The sequence below is a fragment of the Tyto alba genome, unplaced genomic scaffold (genome assembly GCF_018691265.1).
Source record: "Tyto alba isolate M040663 unplaced genomic scaffold, T.alba_DEE_v4.0 Super-Scaffold_1000006, whole genome shotgun sequence".
Taxonomy (NCBI): domain Eukaryota; kingdom Metazoa; phylum Chordata; class Aves; order Strigiformes; family Tytonidae; genus Tyto; species Tyto alba.
Genome location: NW_024881272.1, coordinates 30,833,718 through 30,860,711, shown reverse-complemented (window position 1 = coordinate 30,860,711; position 26,994 = coordinate 30,833,718). Strand labels below are relative to the sequence as shown.

At 40.9% G+C, this 26,994-nt stretch overlaps 1 protein-coding gene across 12 annotated transcripts in view; it reads left to right on the top strand.

Moving 5' to 3' along the window:
• The window catches only part of DAB1 (DAB adaptor protein 1), a 470,931-nt gene that overhangs the window by 294,772 nt on the left and 149,165 nt on the right, over positions 1-26,994 (top strand). For 2 of the 12 annotated variants that reach the window (XM_042785088.1, XM_042785077.1), the window contains exon 1: positions 5,035-5,189. The exons of the other annotated variants lie outside the window; for them this stretch is intronic. The gene's annotated coding sequence lies outside the window, so the exon portion shown is untranslated. Of the gene's footprint in view, positions 1-5,034; positions 5,190-26,994 lie in introns of those variants that run through there. 12 annotated transcript variants of the gene reach the window in all.

The following is a 26,994-nucleotide window of genomic DNA, read 5'->3' as shown; positions in this document are numbered from 1 at the left end:
CATATATCAACGCTTAGCAACATGTTCTCTGTTGGAACCTGACACTTATGTTTGAAAAAGCAAACCCACTCTAAATTAGTTTGCAGTTAATTGGCTATGAAGGGAAATGCACCTTGCCAAAAAGGATTTGAAATATGAAGCTGTTCGGATTTGTGAAGAAGTTGATCGCTGTACTTGAAGAATCACAGACTTTCACAGGCATCTGGGAAATAATGTGGTTCATAATGTCCAGTGCTTTTGCACATTCCATTATTTGGCAAGTTGGGCACCTACTTGCTGCCATCTACTTGAAGATTGATTTTAGAGGGGCAGTCTTGGAATGTTTGTTGGAGCTGTTTATTTGCAGTTGAGGAAAGAAATTTCACTAGGGTTAGTTCAGAAATGTTTTGAATGAGTGATGAATAATGGGAGCTGGCAGACACGACAAGATATTTTTTCTATTTTTCCTGCTGGGACTGAAAGTGGAATGAATGGTCATATGTATAGCAGTGGTTAGTGTCTATGTAGTGTTATACGCCCTTTGCATGTCTCTGTGGTCTTTCCAAGTATTAGTGGAGAAAATGTCATAGTAGGCCTGTGAAATAGGTGTGGTAGAGACGGACATAAGAAAAAGTGTCAGTTGACTTATCCAAGGTCACACAACCAGTCGGTGACAGAGCTGGGATTTGAACCAAGCTCCTGAATCCTTTTTCCATGTCCAACTACAAGATTGTGAATCTTTGTTGAGATGTGTGAAAGGAAGAGTTCCTTCCGTGACCAAGCCATAGTACAGTAGGAACATGCACAGGTACATCTTCAGAAACCACTGATGAGTCTCTGGAACTTCCAAGACTTAATTTCATTTTCAGTATTTTCATGTGCTGTTTTTTAATAGATATCTGGGACTTTTCAGAATAATAGATGGTTCACCAGATTGCACTGGGTGGCGTAGAATTATCATAACCTCTTACTGATGTGCCACTGCCGGAAGATAGAGGGGCTTCTGATTCTTCATGAGGGACCACCACCGTTTTTCTACATAGATCTTTTTGAAAGGCAAGAGTAGTGTTTAGCAACATACTTGGTTCAGATGCCTATCAGCTGAGTAGGTATGAGTAGGTAAGAAAATATCCATAATAGATCTTTAGTGAAATGAAAGTGCTGAGTTTCTTCCCATTTGAGAAAACAGAGGACAAATACCAAACCATGATTAATTCTGCAGGATGACTAAGGAGCTGACGGTGTGGCTACAGTGGCAAGAGACGAGCGACCATAGCTATCAGTCAGCACCTATTTGCGTTAGAGGAACTTACTAAACTGAAACCACTATTGTGTGAGGAACTATCCACGTGGAGTATCTCCAGAGAGAGAAAGATGATCCTGCTGTGGGCTACAATATAGATCAGTAAAGGGGAAAAGTGGTTTTGTGAGGAAGCTGACATTTGGAGACCTCAGCTGGCAAAGGTTGGTCTGCACATTGTTCTGTGTTTTAGTAAGATGTTTATAGCAGAAATAATGGCTGGTTCGCTTTTCAAATATTTGAATACCCACTCCAAAAATCACACTTGAGTCAAGTAAAGTGTAGCAAATATCTTTCACTTCTAGATTCTTTGAAAGCACCACCTAAAGCTCCTTCTCGAACATCTCTCAAAATTTCTCTCTAGCATTGTTTGGTAGCCCTTTATAATCACCACAGCTTGAGATATATGAATTAGTTTAATGAAAATAAGACCTATATTCCATCTCAGAGAATATCCAATTCTCATTAACACTAGTGGACGTTACACACGTGCGCTGACAATAACCTTACAGGTTTTATGGCCTAGTGATATACCACTTATGCAAGATGGTTCTAGTTTTTGAGTGTGGATACTTTCTTAGCATTTCATGTGGAAAACACATAGGCTTGCAGGTGGACAAAACAGAGTAGATTAAATAAAAGAAAACTTTCTTCTCCTTGGCCAATAGAACGCTAAAAATTTGCATCACCAGGGTGGGTTTTAGGAAGGGAAGCTCTGCAGATCCATCTTTCAGCAAATGGTCCTCGTCTGGGTCTGCTCTGAAAGGAAATCAGCTCCGTTCTTTGCTTGTGTGCCTAACCAGGGTTAGCTGATGCTGAGTAACTTGCCTATGAGGTGAAAGCGGGAAGTTTTTGAGTACCCTTTTCCTAGGGAGTCAGAAAACTTGACTCTGAATTATCTGTGAATTAACTTTCGATAATTATCCTGCGAGTTATCTCTTATTTCCAGGTAAACATTTTTGCTCTGTGGGGTACATCTTACACCTGTTTACTAGCAACCGCGGTTCTTCTTGTAAGTAGGGTAGTATAGCAAATTACTTAAAACCCAGGTGTGCAGGTATAGGTAGTGGATATTTTAATGTTATTTTGAGGCAATTCTTTAAACAATTTATGCAGTGCTCTTGGCTGTAACATTGAATTCATCCCTAGCTCAGCTAATGTGTACCGGAACATTTAGATAGCTTATCGTCATTGTCCTGTTAACTCAGATCTAATCAAGAACTAAGAAGATGATACTACTTTCCCGTCAGCTATTTTAGCAAGTACTAAGGGACTGAGTGCTGCAGAGGTAATTCAACATATTGGAAAAATAGTTGGGAAAACTACTTTTTTAGCTGCCTATCTTCAGCTCTTCCAGCTGGTCAGCGATTAGTGGAAATGACATCTTTGGCCTACAGTTTTTTATATATAACTCTTAATGGTTTATCACTTAATCTGTGATGGTATAGTACATCATCAGAAAGAAGAATATAGGAATGTTAATCTTAAATAAGCTTCACTGGTGAAGATAAAAGAAGGCTATGCCAACCATCACAGCAAATTTCTTGCTCCTGTGCATCTTGGTCATGTTTTTCACTAGAGAGGAGGAACTGAGACCATGTAAATGTTCTTATGTGAGAATCTGTGTTGCAAAGTATGGCCTAAAAAATATTTTACATTAAAACAGAGCAGATTGCTTATGGCAACTCCTGCATAATGAAGGAACACAATGAAGAACTGCAGTTCATATTGCTCTTCAGGTCTATTCTATTTTCATAGTTATTTTTTTTAAAAGTAGAAAATTGCATAGTATAATTACAAGTTCATTTGCATTCATATTACAAACTCTGAGCTAGTACAGTCTTTTATACTTAAAAAATATTGCTAGCAAGTGTGACTTGCATCCGTAAATTTCAGAAATGGGAATGAAGTTTATACTTACCCAAAGTTCCTTTTCTCAGTCAACAGCTAGTACCCTTCCTGTAAGTTTCAGGACATCAAGGAGGCCAGCAACATGGCAAATGCAACTTCATTTTATAGTGTAATGGGCAAGGGTATAGAGCAGTTCATTTACTATTTCCCCAACAAAAAAATACATGCATTTTGGGACCTGAGGGTCGCCAACATTTTATTGGATTTAAGACTTATAGACGAGCATCACCACGTGTCATCTCGAGGATGCTGTCTATCATTTCCTAATGAAAAGGTGACTTCTGTTACTTTATTTTTCCTTAAATTCTTTGTCTTCCTAAGATGGCAAAATCCTCACCAGTAAGAAATATTTCTGCAGTTAACTTTATTACTAGGACTTAATTTTTTTAATCGACATTAGAATAAGTAGGTTCAATTGATAATCCTGCCTTTAATTTCTGTAATAAACGGAATTGAAGAAAACAGGTCTATAGTAAAAGCGTCTATTCCACCAACTACTTCTATAAATGTGGTATGACTTTTGAAGTACATTTTTGTTACGTCGTAAAGGTTATTAGATGACTTTATCTTTTATGCTTAATACCTAATGTGCTATGAAAAGAATAATTGAAGAAGATGAAACTGAAATATTTGAGAATGTTATTGGATCCCTGCACGCACTTTCAATCAATCTGTTTGCTCAGCCTTCCCTTCCGCTCTCGGATGGGCGCTCTCTGCCCCGTTCAGTGTGTTGCCATATTGCTTCAGATCTCCTGCCTGTCATTTGGAGGTAAAATAACCTGTAGACATCTTTCTACCGTGTGAGCATCTCAGTGATCACTCTTTGACTGTCATCTCGAAGAATGCACATCAGCAGTTAGATATCTGCGTGCCCAGCATAACATCTCACTCATAATTTTTGATCAGATTTGATACTTGGTAGTGGTTTGAGCCCACTTTTCTGTCAGCCAAAGGAGATGCTGCCACTCAGCCCAGGGAGGTAAATCAGATCTATCTGGAGGCTGCAGAAAGCTTTTCTTTTGGTCATTTACCTCAGTTAGCTAGAGCAGAGCTGCTTTTATGCCTTGATTGGAGATAATACTAGTGAAATAGCAATAACCCCGCGAATGTACTTCTCCTCTGTATGTAAATCCTTTCAGGAGTGCATGACAGGCTCTGTTTGCTATGGGTCTCCCTTTGTAAGAAGCTGTTATCACAGAATAAGTTTAATGGGTCGTGAATTTTGCGTTGAAAGGAGAGTCTCTCCATGACTTCTGATCTGCCTGCAATAGACCTATTGGCTCGGCAGCAAGTGCATTAGGCTAAATACGCTTCCTCCATTGACTCCGAAGGCAACGGCCCTAAATGCCTCATTAAATTTTCATGGGTGACTGAGAGAAGCCATGAGAAAAACACCACGCTCGTAGCGGTCTGACGGCGGGGCCCCCCGACCCCCCCCCACTCCCCGGGGTGCGCCCCACGGGCCGTGGGCCGGCAGCTCCCGTGGGGGGGGTGGGGGGTGTGGGGGCAGCCCGGCCACGGCCGGTCTCTCTGCGGGGAGCCCCGCGGCCGTGAGGAGGGCCCGGGGCTGGGTGGGGAGGGGAAGACCGCGGTCGCGGCGCCGTGGGCCGGGTTTCACGCGTGGGCAGGGGCCGCCGGCCGCTCCCTCACCCCGACAGTCGGGGCCGAGCGGGCGGGCCGTCCCCCCGCCCTAAACGGGGGGAGCCCAACCAGCCCTCCCCCTCCTCCCTGCTCGGCTGCACCAACGGCGCCGAGACCCCCCAAGCCCTGGGAGAGGAGGAGGAGGAGGAGACCGACCCCTTTCCTCCTCCACACACCTCCCCTTTTCCCCTCCCTCTGGCCTCATCGCCGCGCTGGCGGGGGCCGGAGAGGGCAGGCAACGCGGGAAGGCAGCTCTCCCAGCATGGACGAGCCATGTGTATCCTAAGGAATAACAGCAGCTGCTGCGCCCACGATGGGGAGCAGAGGAATGCGAGGAGGAGAGGGCTGGCTGGGGCAGGTGAGGGCGCCGGTTCCCTTCTCGCTTCGGCGGCCGGTCCCCGGTTTCGGGGCAGGTGCGGCGTGGGGAGCCCCGGAGTTGGGGTGCGTTGCTCCCTGGTGGGGGTGGTGGGGGTGGTGGGGGGGGAAGCCCCTCTCCCCGCAGCAGGCACGGAAGGGCAGCTGCTCTCCGGAGGAAGTTTGGGGTTTTTTTTTTTTTTTTTTTTTTTTTGGCTGTCACCCGGAGAGTCGCGGGGGGGGAGAGGGTTGAAATCTACGAGTCGCGGGAACTTGCCGGTTCGGAGGGGAGCGGGGTGCAGGGCTTTCCCTCTCCCAGCCGAGTCGCGGGGCAGAGGCGGATTCTCTCATTCCCCCCCACCAGCCCGGACGCACTGTCCCCCTGGAAGGAGGCAAGAAAAAAATAAATTAAAAAAAAATATATCAAAAACCGAAGAGGAAGCCACAGATGCGATGCGGATGAGGGATTTCCACCGCCGCGACCCCCCCCGGCCCTGAGAGCCGCGTCGTCCCCGCCGTGCCGGGGGGGGTCCCCGGGGCTGCTCCGCCGGAGCTCCCCGGGCTGGGCGTGCGGTCGCTGCCGCTTCCCTCAGCGGGGCCGGGGCGGGAGTTTGGGGAGGGGAGACACACACCCACCCCCCCACCCCCTCCTCTCCACCGCCCCGCTGGCTGTCAGGGCCCGGCCCCCCCGGGCAGGGAGCCCGGCGGCGGCGCCGTCGCTGCCTTCCCCGGGAAGGTGCAGCCGGGGCGGGAAACGCCGCGCTGAGGAGCGGCGGGGAAATGGCGCCTGGAGCTGAGGGGTGCGGGCGGGGGGGGGACACACGGACGGACGGATGGACGGACGAGCTCGCCCCTCCCGAAGCGGGAGCCCCTCGGCGGCGGGGTGCCTGGGCCGGGGACCCCCCCTCGGGAGCCGCAGGCTGGTCCTGGACCCCTCCCCTTCCAGCCGTGCGCGGCCAAATAAGCGGATGTAAAGCGAACGGTGGCTTCATCGGGCGCTGTGGGTTCACGTACCTCACCTTTACGGCCCTTAATTCGGGAAAAACAACAAGCAAACAAGCAACAAACAAGCAAACAAAACGCAACCACCCCCTGATCTGAATGTTTTGGGTGCTTTCCTGTGTCTGCGCACGGCCACCGAGTCACCGGGACCGTCTTTAAAAGACACCCGTGAATTAGCATAAAGTTGAAAATGCATTGCCGCCCGGCTGCGGGCAGGTGTGCCCACGGGCTTGGTGCCCGAGTGGAACGGGACGGTCGTGGCCAGGTCCTGATCCAAAGCGCGGACTCTCCCCGAGCCAGAGCCGCCTCTTTCTTTTGTGTCGTGCAGGGGTGTTCCACACCACGGGAGCTCAGATTCACGACCGGCACATTTGAAATGCCTGTATGAATGGTACGGTGGTGAGGTAGGGAACTGGGACCAGTCTTCATCTGAACAGTAAAGAACAAAGCTTGTTTCTGTTTGGGACAGTCGTGGAGCTTGCAGATGAATGGGAAGTTTTTAATTACTCTGTGAACTTCTGTTTTATTGTACGTCTCAAACCGGTTAAGCTAATTTTTAGGTCTTTCCCCAAAGTAGTTTTAAAAGCAAAGTCCTTGGAACTCTTTGCCATTTGTCTAAATTCTGAATGCACGTCTGAAGCATTTAATCATGTTTATTGTTTTCAGCCACTCAAACGGAATAAAAATTACTTATCGTTGATGAAGCTTATCTTGCAAGCTGTTTCACAGTATGTTTCCGTTGCCAGACACAGCATTGTGTTAAACTACTGATGATTGTATTGTTTATTGTTCTTTCATTCTCCACCCTCACCCCCCCGTAACGCCAATATCAATCTGTTCCTTACTACTGTACTCAAAAATAATGGAAAAGCAAGTTTTCATGAGTTAGTTTGATATTTCTACTCGTATCTGAGATTTATATCTTTTATATTTGCTCTTAAGCTATTTTTCATTGAGTGTGCTAAAGGCAGCTGTTATACTGAAAAAGGAATTAAGGCACAAAGCTAAAAGGCACTTTCAAACTCTTGACATGAAACTGTAGGTGGAATTAGTGCCGGATTCACAGTCATTGTTTATTTCTTTAGCCACATACAAAACACCTTCCTTGCCCCTTTGTCATTACCACTTTGTTTCATTATACATTTTAAATGCACAGTTCACATTGGTCTAGAAGTTCAGATTTATTGTTTGGAGTGGTTTTATAAAGGTGCTGGTCTTGGACTATACCTCATAGGTGATTTTGCTGCACTTTAACAGTATCTCAGCACAGTGATGGAGGACACCATCATGGTTTTTTGCAGGATTACCTTTGGGACTTTAGTGCCTGCACACATCAGTGGTTTCATCTTAGGAGGATTGAAATTGATTTTCTTCTTTTTTTTTTTTTTTTTTTTTTTTTTAGCTCAGCTAGTGAAAGACCCTGTGTATGTCCTTTGACCCATGGCCTCACATGATGAAGTGACACCAATAGTGGAGGATGTAAACTTGAAGTAGCTGCTACTAGGGCTTCAAAAGTAGAGAAACCAGAATAAACGTGCTGTCTGGTGGTCCATCTGCTTGGTTCTTTGGGCAAGGCATAGTTTTTAAAATATACATTGGAAGACCCCTGCATATATGTATCAAAATAATTTTAAACTGCGAACCTTTTGCGAGGTCCTTGCTCAAGCAAAATGCAGGAAGATTGATTGACCTTTCCCTCTCATCCATAACAGGCCTGTTTTCTTTTAAATATTTTAGATTTCAAATTTTGCAAGATGTTTGTGCTGGATTTAGCAACAGAGAAGTTGCCCAGTTAAATATTGGTTAGGTGGGAGAATCTCTGTTTTTACAATTGTGTTTAAATTTTAAAGTGATAGCAAATACTAGTAAAGAAGACCACGATTTTCTAGACTTTATAGTTCAAAATAACTTTCCCAGTCAATATTTAGTCAAGGTCTTCATGGTTAAAGGTAACTGTCCAAGTCAATGTTTAGTCAAGGTAATGACTTGGTTTTTATAAACACTACCCAAGCATTCTTGCAAAATTAATCAGAGTTGCTAAATCACAATGCGTTTGCTCAGCCAATTACTTAGGAATAAAAGTACGTTATTACTTGGTCTCTCGTAATGTCCTATACTATTTGGTATTATTTCAGCAGTGCTTGCCTTCAGCCTTTCTGTTGCTTTATTCTTACAGTACTAGTTCTATCTTTAAAGCAGTTACCTGCATGGCGGATTTGTGGGATAAAATAAGTCATATGCTATCCTGGTTTTATGAGTAGGAAGATGAGGCACGGGGATGCCGGGTGCTCTTGCAACGCATAGTGCAGCAGCAGCAACACTCACGTATGTAGTTGCAGGGAATTCCATCCAGGAGCCTGTGCTGGGCACCCAGCTCCACATACGGTGTGCAGGAAGATGTGGACACTTCTGCTAAAACAATCATTGGATACAGTGTGAAAACAGTTTTGGTGTCTGGGATGAAAATTATGAAACTGATATGTTGAAATTGGTACTTGTAATGCAAGACTAAAGGATATTGTGATCTGGGAAAGAATTGGAAATCTTTATTGGAATTCTTCCTTTCTTGTGTCTGAAATGGGATCTTCATTCTTCCAGGTAGTCACTTAAATCTCTTCAACTGACACTAAAATCACAGTCTGGACTTCAGTTGTGCCAATGTTTTTTTTCTTTCTTTCTTTCCCCCTTTATTTATTTATTTATTTATTTATTTTTTAATTGTACCACTTGCAAATGCATTCCATGCAATTACATGGGTATTAGAGTAGATATTCATTAGGATTTTACTAATCTGAACCTCAAGTGCTGTTCTGCAAATTTGCCAGCCTTTGTAAGGGAGTGCTTGACTTCATCAGCTGCACTGTTTTATTATGAGTATTTTGATACAGCAAAATGAAAAGCATATATTCTAAACCAAGTAATTAATCAGATTTAAATATTTTAATTTTCATACTTTGATTTGTCACATAGAGAACCTGCAACTCTGTATTTTGCCCTTAACACTAGTTATTGCCCAGTCTAGGTACAGCAGAATTACATTTCATGGTAGTGGTTTAAGAATTTCATCCGTGAATCAATCTTCCATTTCTGTGTAAAGGCAGCAGAATTGTCACAATTTAGAAAAAGTGAGTAAACCCAGTGCTGTGAGTTGCAGAAAACCTAAGCATGTTATTGTCTGCAACCTTATCTTACACAGCCATCAAACACATTTTCAAGTTACAGGTGTAAGTGTTCATTGGTTTTAACGGTGCAATATGAAACACCCAATTCTTCTGTTTGCAAAGAGATTTCCATTGTTTAAGTAAGAAACATTGTAAGAACATGTGTAAAAATGGCTGTAGTGAAAAGTCTTTAACTGTCTTTTCAGTGGTTCAGTCTCACACTCTGCTACCATGAGCCTTGCTGGTCACGGTGGGGTTTGCACAACTGATTTGCAGTGGTGGATCTGTTTCAAAATGTGTGCAGTTTTGAAGAACCAGATCAGAGACCTGTCAGCTTTGTCTGTTAATCAGTATATTGCTTTTTGAAGGAGTCAGAGTGAAGCTCATAGCCTGGGATGACCAGTTGTGTGTCTGTGCAGAGGCTGCAGGCTGTCATGTCCCCAGCTGGGGGGGAAGCAGCTATCCGAGTCGTAGCTCTTGAGAATCATCTGCCTGTCCTAACCAGATCCATCCACAGTGGAGCAACAGGACTGCTGAAGGGCTGCTTGTCACATCTTGCTCTTATTCAGTCCTCCTCCTGGATATGTGAAGTAGTTGGTATGGTCTTATGGCCCTTGGAGGTGTGAAGATTTACTTTAGTTACTTATAGAATCAGAAAGGATGGTAACTGGGGGTAAGCTTTTAAAAATGCAGTGTTCCTGAGCAGGAGAAGCCTGCCAGGGAGCAGGCTCAGGGCAGCGTTTCCAGCCCGTAATCCTTTGCACTTTCTATGGATAGTGCTTTGCCTGTTATTCCATTACTGTTGGTTTAATGAGGATGCATAAATTGTTGGTTTTCTTAAGTATATGTACAATGTAAAAAAAACAAATGGGCAGTGCAATACCTAAGTACACAAAAGGACTTGCTGGTTTTTTTTCTGTATTGAATTTTGTGTATCTTTGTGTATGGATACATGTACATATGTGTTATATATATGCAAAGATTTATTAGCTGCTCTTTTTATTCTATAAAGATTTCTCAAGTCTCCAGATATGGTCAAGCAGTTACACTGAGAGATTCCCCCTGCCCCTTAATAGTGATTACTCTTGTGGGTAGAAGAATTTCAGTTTCTCAAGAGTCTTTGCAATTCCCTCACCCTGAAGGCAAATGAATAGAAATTTAGTGGACCACCTAGTTCTCGACACAGAATCCTCCAAAGACGAGTCTGACCTAATTCATATTGTATTGAGTCAAATAATCCTATCATGCATGTGTGCTTGCCGTTTTGTTTTTTTTTTAGCAGGCATGTTGCTGTCTTGCGGAAAGTTCAGATTTAGATGCTAGGCAATGTCCCTGTGGTTTTAGGAGGTACTTTTCCTCAGTGAGTAGTTGCTGGAAAATTACATTTAGAGGGCATGTGTGAAAAGGCAGACAACTGAGGGTTATACCGAGGCTGCCAGAATTATTCATACCTGAATGTGAGTGTATCATTGTTTCGTACTGAGGGCAATCAAGAGTCCTCTAATACAAAGTTCCCCCGTTATTACTAAAGGTGGAGCTGGAGTCTCCCTAGAATGCTTTTTGTAGCAAAAAAACAGTATAAATACCTTTGTCATTGGCGTGCTAGGGATACTGGTAGGTGTGCTTTGCTGTGGGTGATTGCTGCATTTTGTCTTTGCAGGGTTGCTGATGATAAGTGGTACTGAATGTGTTTGTTGGGGCCAGCACGCTTGGAAGCTGATTGGGAGCTGATTAGCATCCAGGCACTGCAGTTGTGGCCTCTTAAAGCAATTCCTGGTGTGCAAATCCCTTCTCTGGTGTTCTTCTCTAGGTAGTAGGACCCATCAGTCTGTCTTAGGTCCTAAGATATACTCCGAAGCTTATCAATCTGTCTATATATGTTCATGGTTTGGAAAATAACTTTTTAAACCTACACAGTTTAATTCCTGGAAAGCTTAGGGAAGTTGTGGGTCTGCAGAAATTCAAGATCATAGTAACAGTTGCCTGCAAACAGTTCACTTTGTAGAGTGGGTAGGTATTCCAGCTGCAGGACTTTTCTTTATTCGCTTATTCAGTGTCATTCAGGGAGATTTTGCTTTATCTCTTTTGATGAGTTGCTTTTTTACTCAGAAGTGTATCTTTCCTCTTTTAAAATGTAGTGTTTAAAACTTTTTGGCTTTCCAGTTGGAGATTGTTTTCCCCTCCAGTTCCATTTTAGGACAGCTGAGCATAAACCCCCCTTCAGACCAGGTGATTAGTGAGTTAATAGGGTTGACAGTCACTGGGTGTCTTTTCTTTTTCTAGGCCTCTTCAAAATAAGAATGGCCTTAGTTCTTTTCCAGCTGTGGAATAAATTGTGTGAGGTTACACTTTTCTTGGACTGTGTGTGGTCGGCATGAGAAGGAGGACAGAATAATGTGCTGTATAGTGTTCCTGGTCTGTGTAAATGATACTCTAAACCAAAAGAGGTTCTTTGATGGATACTGTCCTAATTCCCACCATGTCGCACTGCTACAGTTTTTCTCTTCTGTCTGTCTTTAAGATTCATAACATACTTAACTAGGAGGAATATTCCAGGTCTGAAGATGATTGATTACAAAATGTTGAAATAATTTTTTTAAAAATGACAAAAGTATGCATACTGAACAACAGTGTGTATTAAGGGTATCAGTTGATACAACTTTTAAGTAGAACTAAATGATTTTAAATGGATGCTTTCCAGTAACTGCAAGAAGTTTCAAAGTTGCAGTGGATTCTTCATTGTTACTATATTCAAGTCACAGGAAAATTTCTTTGTTTATTGTATCTGGTCATCTGGTTTCATACCAACACTGGTTGGTTAAAAGTCGACTCATTAGTCCACAGTCTAAAGTAGTTTCTTAAACATATAGCTGTCTTTGTTGTACCTACCAAAATAATTTTATCAATTGAAAGGTTTAAATGAAATTATTGACATTTGTAGCTTCACATTTAGAATTTGGAAATGCAAAGACTTTAAATATGCCCATTTGAAAATTAATAAGTTGAATTACTGGGAATGCAATTGATGCAATACAAATTTCTTAATTTTCTTTTATATAACTGTCTTCTAACCTATTGACTGATTAATTACTTAAAGAATATCAGGCATCATATAGGTTGTTTCTCAACCTAAAGGATTATAGATTTTTTTTTTCAGTACTTTAAGTAACTGAGGGAAAAAAATGTGAGTGATCTCTGTACACCATACAAAAAAAAAAGTTCAATTTCTGTTCCTAGTTTCTTGAGATGCAGCTCTTAATAAACTATGTTAAAATGGCAAAGAACACTTGAATTTGCTTAACCTTCATTGGTTTTAGTAAGATGCCTCAAGTAGTTCCTGAGATCAAGCCAGAATGAAGAGATCCAAGCCGGCAGGATTCAGTGCTCACGCAGAAGCAGACAGCGTGTTAGTAATTTGACAGCATTTCTAGGACCTGTCAGTCTCTGCCTGGAGAATGGCCATAACAGTTCAATTGGCATGTGCTTTTTGCCAGATTAATATGTAGTAGGTCACTTGAATTCTCCCCTTACTGAGGTCATACCTGCCCTTTAATTCTCTCGAGTCATCTGTCAGTATTGGTGGAAGGAAAGAAAAACTTTCTCTGCATTTAGGATGGTGGGTATTTTTTTAACAGGTAGTTAGCATGAAGAATTTCAGATTTATCTTCTTTTTGATTTCCTTGAATAACATTTACCAATCAAATAATTTTAAATATATCCTATATTACTTGTGGCTATGGTGGTGTGGGAGACTCCACTTCCTTGAGCTTTGTTAGCTCTTGAAGTTAACTGTGATGGGCTGCAAGCTCTCAGATAGCATGGACTTCAGTGCACTGCTGCAATAGCGGACTCGGGGCTGGGATTTCCAACTGGCTAGGTGATTAAGCCGAGCATAAAGGTAATGAGGAAAAAAACGAAATACTTTTAAACTTTAATGCAGTCCAGCTGATATTCATGAAATCGTACTGCTGTTTAGTTCATCAACAGCCAGTGCAGTGAGTATTTTACTAATATTTTAATTTTCCCTTTCATTACTTTATGTAACAATACATAGTTGTTTTATTGCTACTGCATTTTGTGTCAGTTTTCTTCAAGCTGTGAGGTGTATTAGCAAATTCAAGCTTTTTAATAGCAAGATTAGATGACCTATTAAGTGTTCATGTCTTAGCTGTAGCAGCTATACCACTAATATCAAGGGTCTTCCCAGTACGTGGGGGTTTTCCCCACTTTTTCCCTTTTTTAACATAATGATATTTTTCCTATTCTAGGACCTTCCTCCCTAAATGTATGTACATTTTTAAATTTGGTCAGTGTGCCACAGTAAGACTGGCGGTATCATTTGAAAATGTTAAAGTCCCTGTTTATTGTTTTACAACACCTGGTAGTTGATTGCAATAAAGACTTGCCTTTTTAATTACACTGTAATTAATACAAAACAAATCAACAGGAAGTGCTACTTCACACAGCATGTTGGCAGTTTGCTCAAGTTTAAAAGCAGTGAAACAAAGTCAGTGACTTTAATAAAGATTATTTTATGAATGTTTTTTTGTGTGTGTATGTCTGCTGAAGTAATCAAATCTCAGATAATGGCTTCAGGACAGTTTTCCACCCACCATCCCTGTGTGACAGTTTTCATATATTCAGACCCATTTTTCTTCCTTATGAAAACAGGAGAAATAAAATGTTTGAGAAGTCCTAAAGAGGATAACAAATTGAATTGACCACTTACTGTTTCTGGCACTAAAATTTTATGATCCTTACCTCCTTAGTGATAGAGCAAGTGATTCAAAAGCACTGTGTGAGAGTTACAGCTGATGAAATTTGGTAAAGTTCTTTCAAATCAGAACTACACTGATTTACATCAAATGAAGGCTTGTCTGCTGTTGCTATGTTACATTTGTAGCAAATGCTAATTGATTTTGGTGTATACAGATCCTCAGAGAAAAGTGAGAATTGTTATTGAGTGAACCCCACTGTGCCAAGCTTCAGTTTCTGGATTTCAGTGCAGGATGATCCTGGGGAGGACATGAAATCCTCTTTATGCTGTGAAACAACACTAGAAAAATAACTCTGCTATAGCTGCAGAACAGGTCTGAGACTTCAACACTCCCAATTTTGGGCTTGACAAAGAACAGCAAGTGATTTTCATAAAGGAACTCTCTGTTTGCAGCTCCGGTTGTGTTTTGTTTTTTTTTTTTTGTTTGTTTTTTTTTTTTTTTTTTGTTTGTTTGTTTGTTTTTGTTTTGTTTTGTTTTGTTTGTTTGTTTGTTTGTTTTTGTGGCAGAATTGTTGATCCAGCAAGCTACTTACATGTGGTTGTCTCTTTTAAATGTAGTGTTTCTCATGCTTCATTCTTGCATAATTTGTTCTGTTGAGCTCTTGGGTAAGGTGAAGAGATGGCAGAGAGAGGACTCTCCATGGGTTTGTTCTGTCACTCACTGTTCTTTGCAGAAGAAGCCTAGTTCATTAGCTTGTACAAGATGCCCAGTCCTGATGGCTAAGTTTTGGGTGAGAAGAATCCTGTTCTCAGTCACTGAACTCTAGTTGCTTTGCTTTTTCTTGACAGCAGAAATCCAGGATCATGTGCATCAAACTTTGAAATATTGCTCAAGCCTGTGTAGAGAACTAACTCTGTTCTTTATAGCAAAGAGAATCTTTGGTTCAAAGAACAGATTGCAGATGACCTGTGAACATTGCGGGTGGCTGATTCTGCTAATTAGTATTTTTAGATGAAACTTTTTGGTGGAGATGGGAAGAAGTATAGTACAGAGAAGGAAAATAGTATAGGTAGATGTTATTTGTTTTGTGGATCCAATAGCACAAGAATAAATTGTCTTGATGAACACAGTGTTGATTTTCTTTATGGCTGGAAGTGCATACGTAATTTGCGTGTAGACAATGTGTAAAGCAGCTATAATATCAATTTTAATGTCTGTAATGGACTACCTCTGAGATTTTTTTTTTTCTTTTCCTCATTTTGATGCACTATGTTGAATCTTTGGCTGCTTTACAGTGATTATTTATTAATGACAATTACTCTAATTTTGGATGATAGTGAATGTATTTCATTTTCATAAGTGAACATATATTTTCATGAGGGAGACTAACACTGGATTTTTCCAAGATTGTCTAGGGTTTGATTTGTTAGGAGAAACAGGGATCAAGAAACCACCAGGAATCATGCTGACTTCTAAGAAATTAGAGTATGTACCATTTCTTCTCCAGAAAACATTTAGGAGATCAGCGTAGGGCTACTGTTGTGTATTCAACCAACACTGGAAAAAAACAAGCAGGCATGAATGATGCTGCTGTTAGTCAAAAAGGTCAACTTAATTTTAAATTGTAATCAACAAGAATAAAAGTAGTTTTTAATAGCTCTCTAGTTTTCACATTAATAAATCTACGCTCAAAAGTTTAGCTTAGAGTTACGGAAGTTTGTTATACAGGATTTGGTCACGGCTGACTTACTTCTATTGGACTTCATCCTTAATATTTTAGTGTCTCTGCATGAGCTAAAAGGCAGACATGACGACATAGCATATATTAAACTTGTTAAGCCTTACGAGAGTCCTGATTGTTCCAGCAATTGCTTCCTGTAAAAGGTTGGCTACAGTGGATGCATTAGGGAGAGCACAGTACTCAATAGAATGAATCGTGTATTCAGATGTACTTTAGCTTGTGCTTTAGTTGAAAAAAGTGGAAAAAATCTTGTCCACCGATCTTGAAAGTATGGGGGCATGATGTCTGGAGGAACAGTTCCAAAGCCTGGCAATTAATAATAGCACTTTCAAGAGAAGCTTTTAGCAGAAGATAGGTTACAGAGCAGTGTAGAGAACAATGTATTTTTTGTACTGTTTCTAATACATTGAGATCAAATAACTCATTAATAGAACAATTCATAAGGGTGATGTAAGTTGAAGAGTAAAGTTCTTCTAAATATTAATCAATTGCATATATTCTTTATTGTTGTAATAAAAGCTTGAGAAGTTGACATGGGAGGCTGAAGTGCCTTGCAACTTGTAGTAGTGCTTTTTAAAAATGAATTTCCTTTAAATGAGAAATGCCAATGTTATGGTGAGATGCTAGTAATAACTTGTAATGATTCTTAATGCATCTCTGTGCAGTGATGTGAGAAGGAAACTTCCTAATCGTGGTGTGGCAGCTCGCTATGTGTGCAGTGCTCTGAAAAGAGCTTGGAGCTGGAGGAGTTACGGTCGCTCATTCTGAAGAGTAAGCACTGTGTAAATGACTACTACAGCAGGGAGGAGGTCTGAGTTACCTGTGGAGTATTGAACTAGGCACAGGAGCACTGAACGGTTGTGTGTGTAGGAGTCTGGCTGTGGTATGCAGTTGTGTCTGACTGAATCAAAGATGTTTGTTCTCTCCACTTCTTTAAAGGATTTTTCTTAAAGCTTATGAAAAAGATCTTTATGTAATATATGTATTATATAAGATATATAAATGTCGTGGTTTGGGCCTGGTTGGCAGCCAACCACAATGCAACAGCTCTCTCTCCCTTCCCCTCCGGCAATGAGAAGGGACAGAGAGCCAGGCTTGGGGTTCGAGATAGGACTGGGATGGGGAGAAAATTCCCCTTTATGGTCACGAGCAAAAGGCAGACTCGTTAGGGGAAGAAAAAAAGAACATATATTTATTACAGACACTAACAACACATAACAGAGTAAGACAGTGAGAAGCATTGCCACATCTTGAGAACACCTTCCCCCCACCCCTCCCTTCTTCCCGGGCTCAGTTCTGCTCCCGATATCTCTACCTCCTCCCCCAGTGGCGCAGGGGCAGGGAATGGGGGGTGCAGTCAGTGCTGCCACTTTCTTCATCTTCGGTGAGGGGAGTGTCTGAAACTTGTTCCTCCTGCTCCATCATGGTCCCCCTCTCACAGCCTTCTCCGACATGAATTCCTCCCACGGGCCGCAGCGTTCCCCACACTGCTCCATCATGGGTCACTGACTTCCTCCGACTGGATTCCCTCCCACGGCTGCAGCCCTTCCCGAGCTGCTCCGGCGTGGGACTCCCCCGCATGCTGAAATCCTCCCAGCGCTGAATTACAGCAGCGGGGCTACCTTTTCCCATGAGACCCCGGCCTTCTTCGGGCACAGAACCTTGATCATGCGAGCAGGAGCAACAGGCCATAAATCACTGTCTGCTCCACCGTAGATCTCCATGGGTGGCAGGGGGGGCCGCCCTGCCGTCTCACCACAGGATACAGGGGGGTCTCTGCTCCGGCACACCTCCTCCCTCCTTTCTTCCTCCGTTCCTCCACTGACCTTGGTGTCCATGCAGCTGCAGCAACTCCTCCTCACAAGTCCCACTGCCCGTCACCACGTCCCTTCTTAAATACGTTATTGCAGAGGCGCAGCCGATTGGCTCAATTTCCCAAACAGAAGTGGGTCTGACTTGGAGCTGGGGGAGCTTCGAGAAACTTCTCACAGGGGCCGCCCCAATAGCCCCCTCCCCTGCCACCAAAAACTCCACCACTCACTCAACCCAGGACAATAAAAGATTTTCTGTAAAAGTAGGAATCACTGAGTCTGTCTTATGGTTTCATAGCAATATACCACCTTTAGGAAGAGAAACTACTAAATTCTGGCACCCAGAAAAGTGTTTTACTGACCCTCCCACCTCCAATCTCACATGCTGGAAGGTTACTTTTTTAAAGTTACAGAAACCTATTATGTTTGTTGTTGTAGCCTTAGAAGCTGTGCTACAATGTAGCCAATAACGTTTCAAAAACACAGTGGGAAAAAAGCTTAGGAAACAGTCACATTACAGAAAAGAAACAGTTGCTATCATAGGTGTATATTGTGTTATTACCCAAGGCCTCCCTTTCTATTCTCCGATTAATTGTATATTTAACTAGTAACTTGTGAAACAGTGTTATGGAGTCTTAATAAACTGGAGTGGGATACTTTTTAATTGTTGGTGTTTTCAAAGGTGTTAATCTTCTGGCCTAACTTCAGGAGTGTATGTGTAGATGAATATGTTATGTATTCTTTTTTTTTTTTTTTTGAACAGACCAGTCTTTTTGTAGTACAAAGGCTTATGTATTTCTAGCATTCAAAAACCTGACATAACTCTGAATCCCCTCCTGTGATAATTCTGATTGTTCACTGATGCTTTTAAGACACTAATACAACTTGTAGAAGTATTCTTAGCATATGACAGAAATGTATCTTGCTTATTTTGAAGAGGTGGAGTTCACATATGTTCACAAAGATTTGTAAGACAGTTTCTTGTAAATCTTTGCAACGATTGCATGTCAAACATTGTGTTGTAATGGAGACTTCAGCCTTCATCATATTTTATGAAAGCGTTTCCATGCATTTCTTCTTTTCGTTTTGTTTTCTGACACCTGTTGATGTTTGAAAGATTGTTGTCACATTTCAGTACAAAGGTTTTGGTAGAAAACAGCTTTTTTGATCTTAAGTAATGTTATCAGTTAACTTTTCTGGTGTTAGTCAGAGATGCTCTTCCTGCCAGTAGGTAATCTTCATATATTATTGTTGTTGATTCAGTTGCATGTAGGAATGTGTTATGTTTAACATTAAAAAATGTTACTTGCCCTTGGTTTTATGCTGTGGTAAAACAGGCTTTCTCATACTCTCATTTAACGCTTTATGCTGTTGTTGTGTAGCTATAAATCTTACAGACGGGGATTCTGTACCCTGGGGATTCAGTTTTCCTTTGTACCCAAGTAAGCAGTAAAAAAGCTGTTGCTCTGCACAGAAACTTGTAGAGCTGTAAGATCTGAATTTGCTTCCATCTTCAGTGCTTTCACGTGTGTTGGATATAGGTAGAAAATTAACACTACTTTCTGAAATGGCCATCATAGCCTTCTAATTAGACATTTGGATTTTTTTTTCTCTTGTGACAGAGTTTAAATGTTACGTATTAGCAATAATGCTTAAATTGATGAAGTGTAAAACTGGTGAAATGGGTTACAGGGAAAGGAAGTGAAAATGTTATGAACCATATGCCTTAATTTATGTCTTCTTAAAAAATTTGTCTAATGTGATTAAGTATTTGAAATAATTCAGCTTCCAACATTCAACAAGAGGTACAGCAGTAATGACTGGGTGATCTTGCTTTTAACATTGTAAGTAAAATACAACTTCTATTTTGTTCTGGGGTGGACCATCGAGTCGCATTTCGTTGAGATTCATGTGCACCGTCCAGACTAGATTTTTTTGTCCTTCCAATGGACAGGCTTACACCATCGGATTTAATTGAGTAGCTGTGGCAGAAGCTTCTGCTGTGTTCTTTGTGACCTTAAGTAGAGGTAAATTAGATGCATGTTCTTTACGTTGGTTCTTAATCCCAGTTTCCTGGGTACCACAAGTAGCTCTCCTTTCCTCCTGGCTCCGTATCTAGATACAGCATTTCTTATAGATGACTGTCTGCATCTTCTCTAATTCTCCCCTGAAGCCGTGTTTGCCTCTTGACTCTCAGAGTAAACTTCCCAAGTCCTTCATTATTAAATAACAGTCACAAATTCTTCTCTTCTGGTTCCTGTGATGCAAGACTTCATGTCAAAGTCTGTCCCTCTCTTCTCTGATCTCATTCTTGTATCTTTTGCATTCAAATCCAGCAGCTTGCTATGTGCCTTAGCAGAAAGATGGACCTCTTGCTGTCAGTTCCACTGTTTTGTGTAATTTCAGTTCAGAGCAGTAATTATAGGGATAGCTCATTTTCTAGGACGTTTGTAGGAATGTGCATGCAAATTTTAGTTTCTTCTGGAGGCTGCAGGAGGAGTGAGAATGTAGAAAGGTTTTAGTATAAACAAGTCGTCCCAGGGCAAGTGTAAAATCTGTCTTTTTTTTTTTTTTTTTTTTAATTTTTTTAGTTAGTTTTGGGGTTAAGTTTTTTGAGTTGTGGTTTGGTGGTTTTGGTTTGGTGGTTTTGTTGTTTTGTTTTTTTTTTTTTTTTTTTTTGAAATGGGTTTGTTTGGTTTTTCTTTAGGATTAGCAACAAAAATAAATCCATGATATGAAGACCAGATCTGACTCCCAGTTTCAAAACCCAGAAAGCTTTTCAACTGTGAGTTCATAATGATTATTTAACATGGTCAAAACACAATATTTTCCTAGAGGCTAAATCTTGGAAGTGATTCAACTCATTCCTCTCCCCTCATGTCCTGAAAATCACACCAAAGCAGACACACTTGATGTGCAAAATTGTAGCCTGAACAGTTAAAAATCTGGCAAAGTTGCAAGCAATTGAAAGGAGACTCTTACAGTGGGAAGTGACAGGCAACCTTAATCATAGGTGGGTTTTCCTGCCCTAGCTTTGAGTAGAGAAAATTTAAATAGGTAACTTACATAAAGGGAATTATTTAGCAATGTTACTGTTCACAGCAACTTCATAAATAAACTGCTCAAACTTCTAAGTGAAATATCTGACCTTGAGATCAGAGTGGTAATTGCAAGAGTGTCTTGTGTACAGGTTGTGTATTCATTAAAGTGTACACTGTGTATGGTTGTTTCCGTCAGGAAAACCTGCCTCCTATCAGCATATGCAACAGGGAATATTTTGAGAGCACGTGTTATGGCCGATGACTCCTGTGAGGTAGAGTGCAAAGGTCATTGACACCAAGAGACCTGTTGACTGGAAAGAGCAGAATTTAAACTACACTGGTATTTGGGCCTTGCTGAGAAGAGATTTTGAAATGTGAGGAGCTTGGAAATGAATCCAGTTTGATGAAGTCTTACACTTGGGATGTGATTGAGAGCTTCTGAAGAGGAAGGGATGCAGTACACACAGGCATGGCACTTGGGCAGATTCAGATGCCTTGCCTTTTGTATTTGTTTCGCAGTTCTAACGCCACCAGGCTACCCTGTGGCGATTCAGATGTGACTTATTAGAGTTTTCATAGCAATTGGTATGTCATTAGCAAGAATATAGTAAATGTATCTTCTGCCACACAATGCCAGTATTAACTGTTGACTTAAGTTTTCAGGAGCATATAAAAGTACCTCCACCTCTATCTGTTGTATTTAGGAAAATCATAGTGTTTTTAATGGCTATACATGTCTGAAGCATTTTACTTAGTTTGGGATGTGGTGTCAGAATTTAGAGGGAGGAGGATATATGAATAAAAATAATATTACTCTTCTTGGGCCCTCACTAGAGAATTCAAGACCTGAAATACTAAGTCAGTGGAAATGTCATGCTTCAAAAACATGTGAAATGCAAGGACTATGATAGAAGTGTTGTGCACTTTAAGGTATCTGAATTACAAAGAAACCTTGTAGTTCATAGAATTATATGTATGAGTCTTTTAATATACTCAAGTTGTTCTTTATCTCCTACAGAGCATTGCAGAATTTGTTTCCCTGGAGGTATCTGAAGTAAGGCTAGAAAAAGCCTACCTGATCTTTAATAATCCCTCACACACGGTAATACTTCAGAATTGTACTATCATTGTATAATTTACACTTAAATCCTTTCATCTCTGTGCTCCCACCCTCAAAAATTCCTTTAGTGTTATAGGGAGCCAGTGATGACATACTTGAAACACCTTGGCCTTGTTGCCAGTTTAGACTCACCTGCTTAGACTGATTTATCATGGTTTGTTTTTTTTTTTTCAGAGAGTAAGACTGAAAAATACATTTCTCCCATTACAGTTAATAGATTCAGGAAGTAATTTGCAGATCGGGAAACAATGGATCTCATATAATAAAAGCACTGCCTAGGTAATTCATAAGGAAGATAAACATGTATTGTTAAGCTTGCACATTTTACTTTTATTTGTAGGCCATATATTGTTCTCCTGTGCTTTCCACCGTTAAGCAGTAATATTACTGCATTAGTGAAAAAGCACTGCTACTTTGACTGGCTTTCAGAAACACACACAAAATTAAATAATGTATTTTACTGAATTATGAAGAACTGTGTTATTTGTTTATAACCACTCAGTTATTGCTCTCAGTGCTCCATGTTACAATTTAATCACTGCTCTGCATCTCTTGAGTTCATGCAGGTTGGTGTGAGGCAGCGAAGGGACAAAGTAAAATGACTGGCAGTTAAGTGTTTCAATCAGTCAAGATACTGATTTATTTCTTTGAAGAGGGGAGTGTAAAGGAAATGAGAATGGCTGTTTTTTGTAACTGATGCACTGAATAGTCATCAGTTAAACTGTGGAGGTCATACAGACAAGTTGAAATAGTTATTGAGAAAGAAAAAAAAAACCACTAGAGTGTGTCTTGTCATCCAGACTGAACACAGTCTTTGTGAAGCTTGTGATGTTCAGCATGTCCTGAATTGGGAGCACAAAGGCTGAGTCTGGAATCCTTTCACTTGCAGGGTTTTCATCGCAAAAGAAGCTATATGAAGAATTAAAACACAGGATGTTAGAAATTCTTTGTTGTCTGTCTAGTTAGTATATACAGCTGTGAAGTTTTTAACTGTATTCAGGATGTTGATTCTGCAGAATCCTTAAACTGGAATGCCACTCGTCTAACAAATGAATCCTATCTCTTTGGAATAGGGCAGATGGATGAATATCTGTGAAAATGGATCCTTTCTGGAGTACAAATTATAACTTAACTAGGGCAAAAATAGGGGTAAAATCATTGGCAGAATATTATATTTCTGTTTTAAAAATATGCATAGGTATGCCTGAGATAGAAACAGAGACATCGAAGTTTTCATTGACCAATTTGATGAGATAGAAATCATGTAATTTTACATTTCTCTCCCTGCTCTGGTTGAACTTTGTTCATCTAGTAACAATAACATTTTTTTTTTCTTACCTTGAAGTGCTGTTTTTAATCTGAAAAAAAATAAATATCCATTTTAGATAGTCAAAACAATGCATATTCTATATCAAACCTGACAGCATTAGATGGTATTTGTAAGATACAGAAAATTCAACCAAAGTTTTTTGCTAACGGTGTATCATCACTTCTTTTGCCCAATTTTGAATTCCACCTGAACTCATACAGGTATAAAATCCAGAGGAAGTAAGCAGAGAGTTTTAGATGAAATTAGGTCTTTCTAAGACTTTAAACCTCCAGAGCCCACTGAAAATCTATGCCCAACAATCACTGCTTTTACAGCAAGAAAGATACCTTACCTATCAAGAGATTGCTTTAGTGAGGTATTCCCTAGAAAGCCCACTATCGCCTAGCCTACATTTCATGTTCTTTTTCTAACCTAAATCCAGAGGTTTTCAAAAAGTATCATAAAATGTATGAACTGAAATTTGATGAAAATGTGGCTGCATACGAAAAAAATAGAACTATTTCAAGAGAATCTTTCAGTGCTGACAGCAGGAGAAACTTTTCACTGTCTCATGGAAACCTGCATGGCTGAAACTGCGATGACAGAGAGAAAAGGTGACCTGCCTCTTGGTCAGAGGAGAAACTTCCAGGCTTGTTGCTAAATGCACTCTGGGGAGGTGAAGGTGTCTGCCATATGAAATGATAGAAACAGCCCAGCTCTTAGTATCACAGTGACTGGATAACAAAGGAGAAGCCCCACTTTTTAATGACACTGGATGTTTTCATAGAATCCCAAAATGGTTTGGGTTGGAAGGGACCTTAAAGATCATCCAGTCCCACCCCCCTGCCCCGGGCAGGGCCCCCTTCCCCCAGCCCAGGGGGCTCCCAGCCCTGTCCAACCTGGCCTTGAACCCTTCCAGGGAGGGGGCAGCCACAGCTGCTCTGGGCACCCTGGGCCAGCGCCTCACCCCCTGCACAGGGAACAATTTCTTCCTTAAATCCAACCTAAATCCACTCTCTCTCAGTTTATAACCGTTACCCCTTGTCCTATCCCCACCCCCTGACCCAGAGTCCCTCCCCACCTTCCCTGTCCCCCCTTTAAGCCCTGGGAGGCCGCTCGAAGGGCTCCCCGGAGCCTTCTCTTCTCCAGGCTGAACCCCCCCAACTCTCTCAGCCCGGCCTCCCAGGGGAGCTGCTCCAGCCCCCCCAGCATCTTCGTGGCCTCCTCTGGTTTTATGCATGTTACATGTGCTGCATCCAGATGAATGGGTATTTCTTCTGGTGACACCCATCAAGAAACAGAATTTGAGACCTATTTTGTCTCTTTCATAGGGAATGTGCAAGATGTGGTGATAGATGTATGATCATGATAGTTTTGGAAAATGAAGGAAAAGAGGAAGTGTGGTGTGGGCAGGAAACAGAGCTACTTCAGCATTTCTTTTTCCTCTTACCTTTTTTTCTGAGCTAACAGTCCATTCATTTTGAATATAGATCTGTTCTTAATGTGTTGAACTACATTATTTAGCCCACCACTGCAAGCCAAATGGTTATACCTTGAGATAAAATTGCTAAATGGATTTAACGGAGCTTTGTTAATCTAGAATTTAATTTCTCTCTTCTCTTGAATCTGTCCATTGTAGGTTCTTTGTGTTTATTACATATAATTTTGACAAAAATACACAAATATACACTAGCAGCTATTTAGCTAGCTCCTTAATGCCTGGGAGAAAGCTGTCGAGGAGACTCTTGTCTTGTAAGAATCAGTTAGAACTTGCTATTAAGTCCTGTAGTGCCTGTGTTTGCACCACATCGATCCTTTAGAAGTGAGACACTGCAGAAACAGATCTCTATTATGCTCCTTGGCTGTGAATAATTACTGAGAAATACAGAAAAGACTACCTGACTGTTTTATTCATAATCTGTTTAGTGGCTGCATTCCTTACTTCTGCACATTTTGAATACCATTTGCTAAAACAACCAGTTGAATGCACAGCCAACCATAGCAGTTAAAAATAGTGAGGCGTGGTTGCTGAGAGAGAGATCAGATAGTCCCCTGGTAGATTTTGGATTACATAAAAGAGAGCATTTGCAACTCTGGAATGTGTTTTTTTCCTACAGTATCTATTTCCATTTTCTGCGAAATGACTTTAAATATTTAGGTTATTTCACATTTTGCTGTAATCTCTTGGATGGAGATCAGATTTGAGATTTACAGTTTAAAAACAGGTTGAAATGTTTCTCCATGTTGTCTGCCATATTTGCAAGGTTTTACCAGCTGATGTGGTACAGATGAGTGCGTAATAAAATAGCTAATACATGCTATTATTTGTACCATCCCATTCCCCAGAGCTGTGGAGGTGGATTGGGGCTTTCCTTCCCTTCAGTTTCCCCCACTGGTGCTAGATACTGTAAAAATCAGAAAAAAAAAAAAAAAAATGTTTTAGAATGCTTGATAGTAGAGACAGTAGCAGTTTTCTGATGAGGAAATACCAGAATGATGGTACTCTGGTTATCAACTTGTCAGTGGTGTCAGTACTCAGATATCAACATCTTTTATCCCTTTCTTTCTCTTTCATTAAATCACACCATGAAAGATGTATTCGAGGTGAAATTTTGACAACAAATTACTGGCTTTGGAGATCTGTGTGGCACTGTTTTGGGAGGGCAGCCTGGAACATTCCCCCCTGCTCCCAAGTACTTGTTTGGCAGGAAAGTGTGGTAATGTAGCTAGAGAGGGTCCGAAATGGGATGAGTGTAGGTTATTAGTTGTTTAAGAGTATTACCTGTGATAAAAATGGTAATCCCATGTTCATACCCACAGATCAAGGAGAGGCATGATGAAAGAGGGCAGTAAAATGTTTTTTTGCAGTAGCATTTTGGATGGATTATGAATAGAGAAAGACCGAGACTTACAGACAAGAAACTGTAGTAATTCACTTGTGAGAAAATAGCTCAGAGAGAGACTGTGTAGCTTTTAAACTAACTTGTGGATCAAATGTTCATAATATTGTACTGAACCTGGTCACTCAGTACTGTCTCTAAAGAGGAAGGGAGAAAAGGTTTTCATAGCTACTATAACCTCTTAGCTTTCCTATCTTCTTCAAGCAGTGGAGTCAGGAAGTCTTTCCAGGTTGAATTTTGCATGATTCCTGATCTGCTGCAGCTGCGTGTAAGCTCTGGCTACTGAGCAAAGTAACCATCTCGCCTGACTTGAGTCAGACTTACCATGGGCAATAAGTCTAGGTTTTTGTAGGAGCAGGCTTCTGTTTGTGTATTTCCTAATGGAAAAAGTTCCGTAATGCCTATAAAATGTTGAGTGTTTAAAGCTTTCTGCTTGCTAACAGTTTTCTAGCTTGTATTTGTTTTCTTGTGAACACCTATTCTTTCCTAAATTATTCTGTCTCCTCAGAGAAATCTTCAGCTAAATGCCAGGACAGATTTGCACCATTACTAGTATATTGTCTTGAAGCTGAGATTTGTGTTAAGGAAAATATAATTGTTGTGGTATAAGGACAAAAGGTGCTTTTGCCCGTATTTCCATGTTTGTCCATAATTTATGTATTTCTTTCTTGTTAGCTTCAAAGAATTTCTTTCTAGTCAGGAGTTAAATGGACCCATTCTGTGTTTACATTTATGCAAATGATCGTTGTGTCACTGGGGTTGCAACATTAAAAAAGAAGTGCCAGATATTTTACATGCCTTTGAGTATTAAAGTGATTACAACTACCTACATAAAAGGAGTTGCTTTATTAATTAATTAACTTGGAGAAAAAAGGCTATTGACCCTCTGAAGGAATATCAATAACTGAAACATTAATTATGCAAATAAGAACTCTCTTTACTGTTCATTATTCATAGTTTAACATGAAAATTGCCTTTTAAAATAATGCTTCATTCATATATTTCA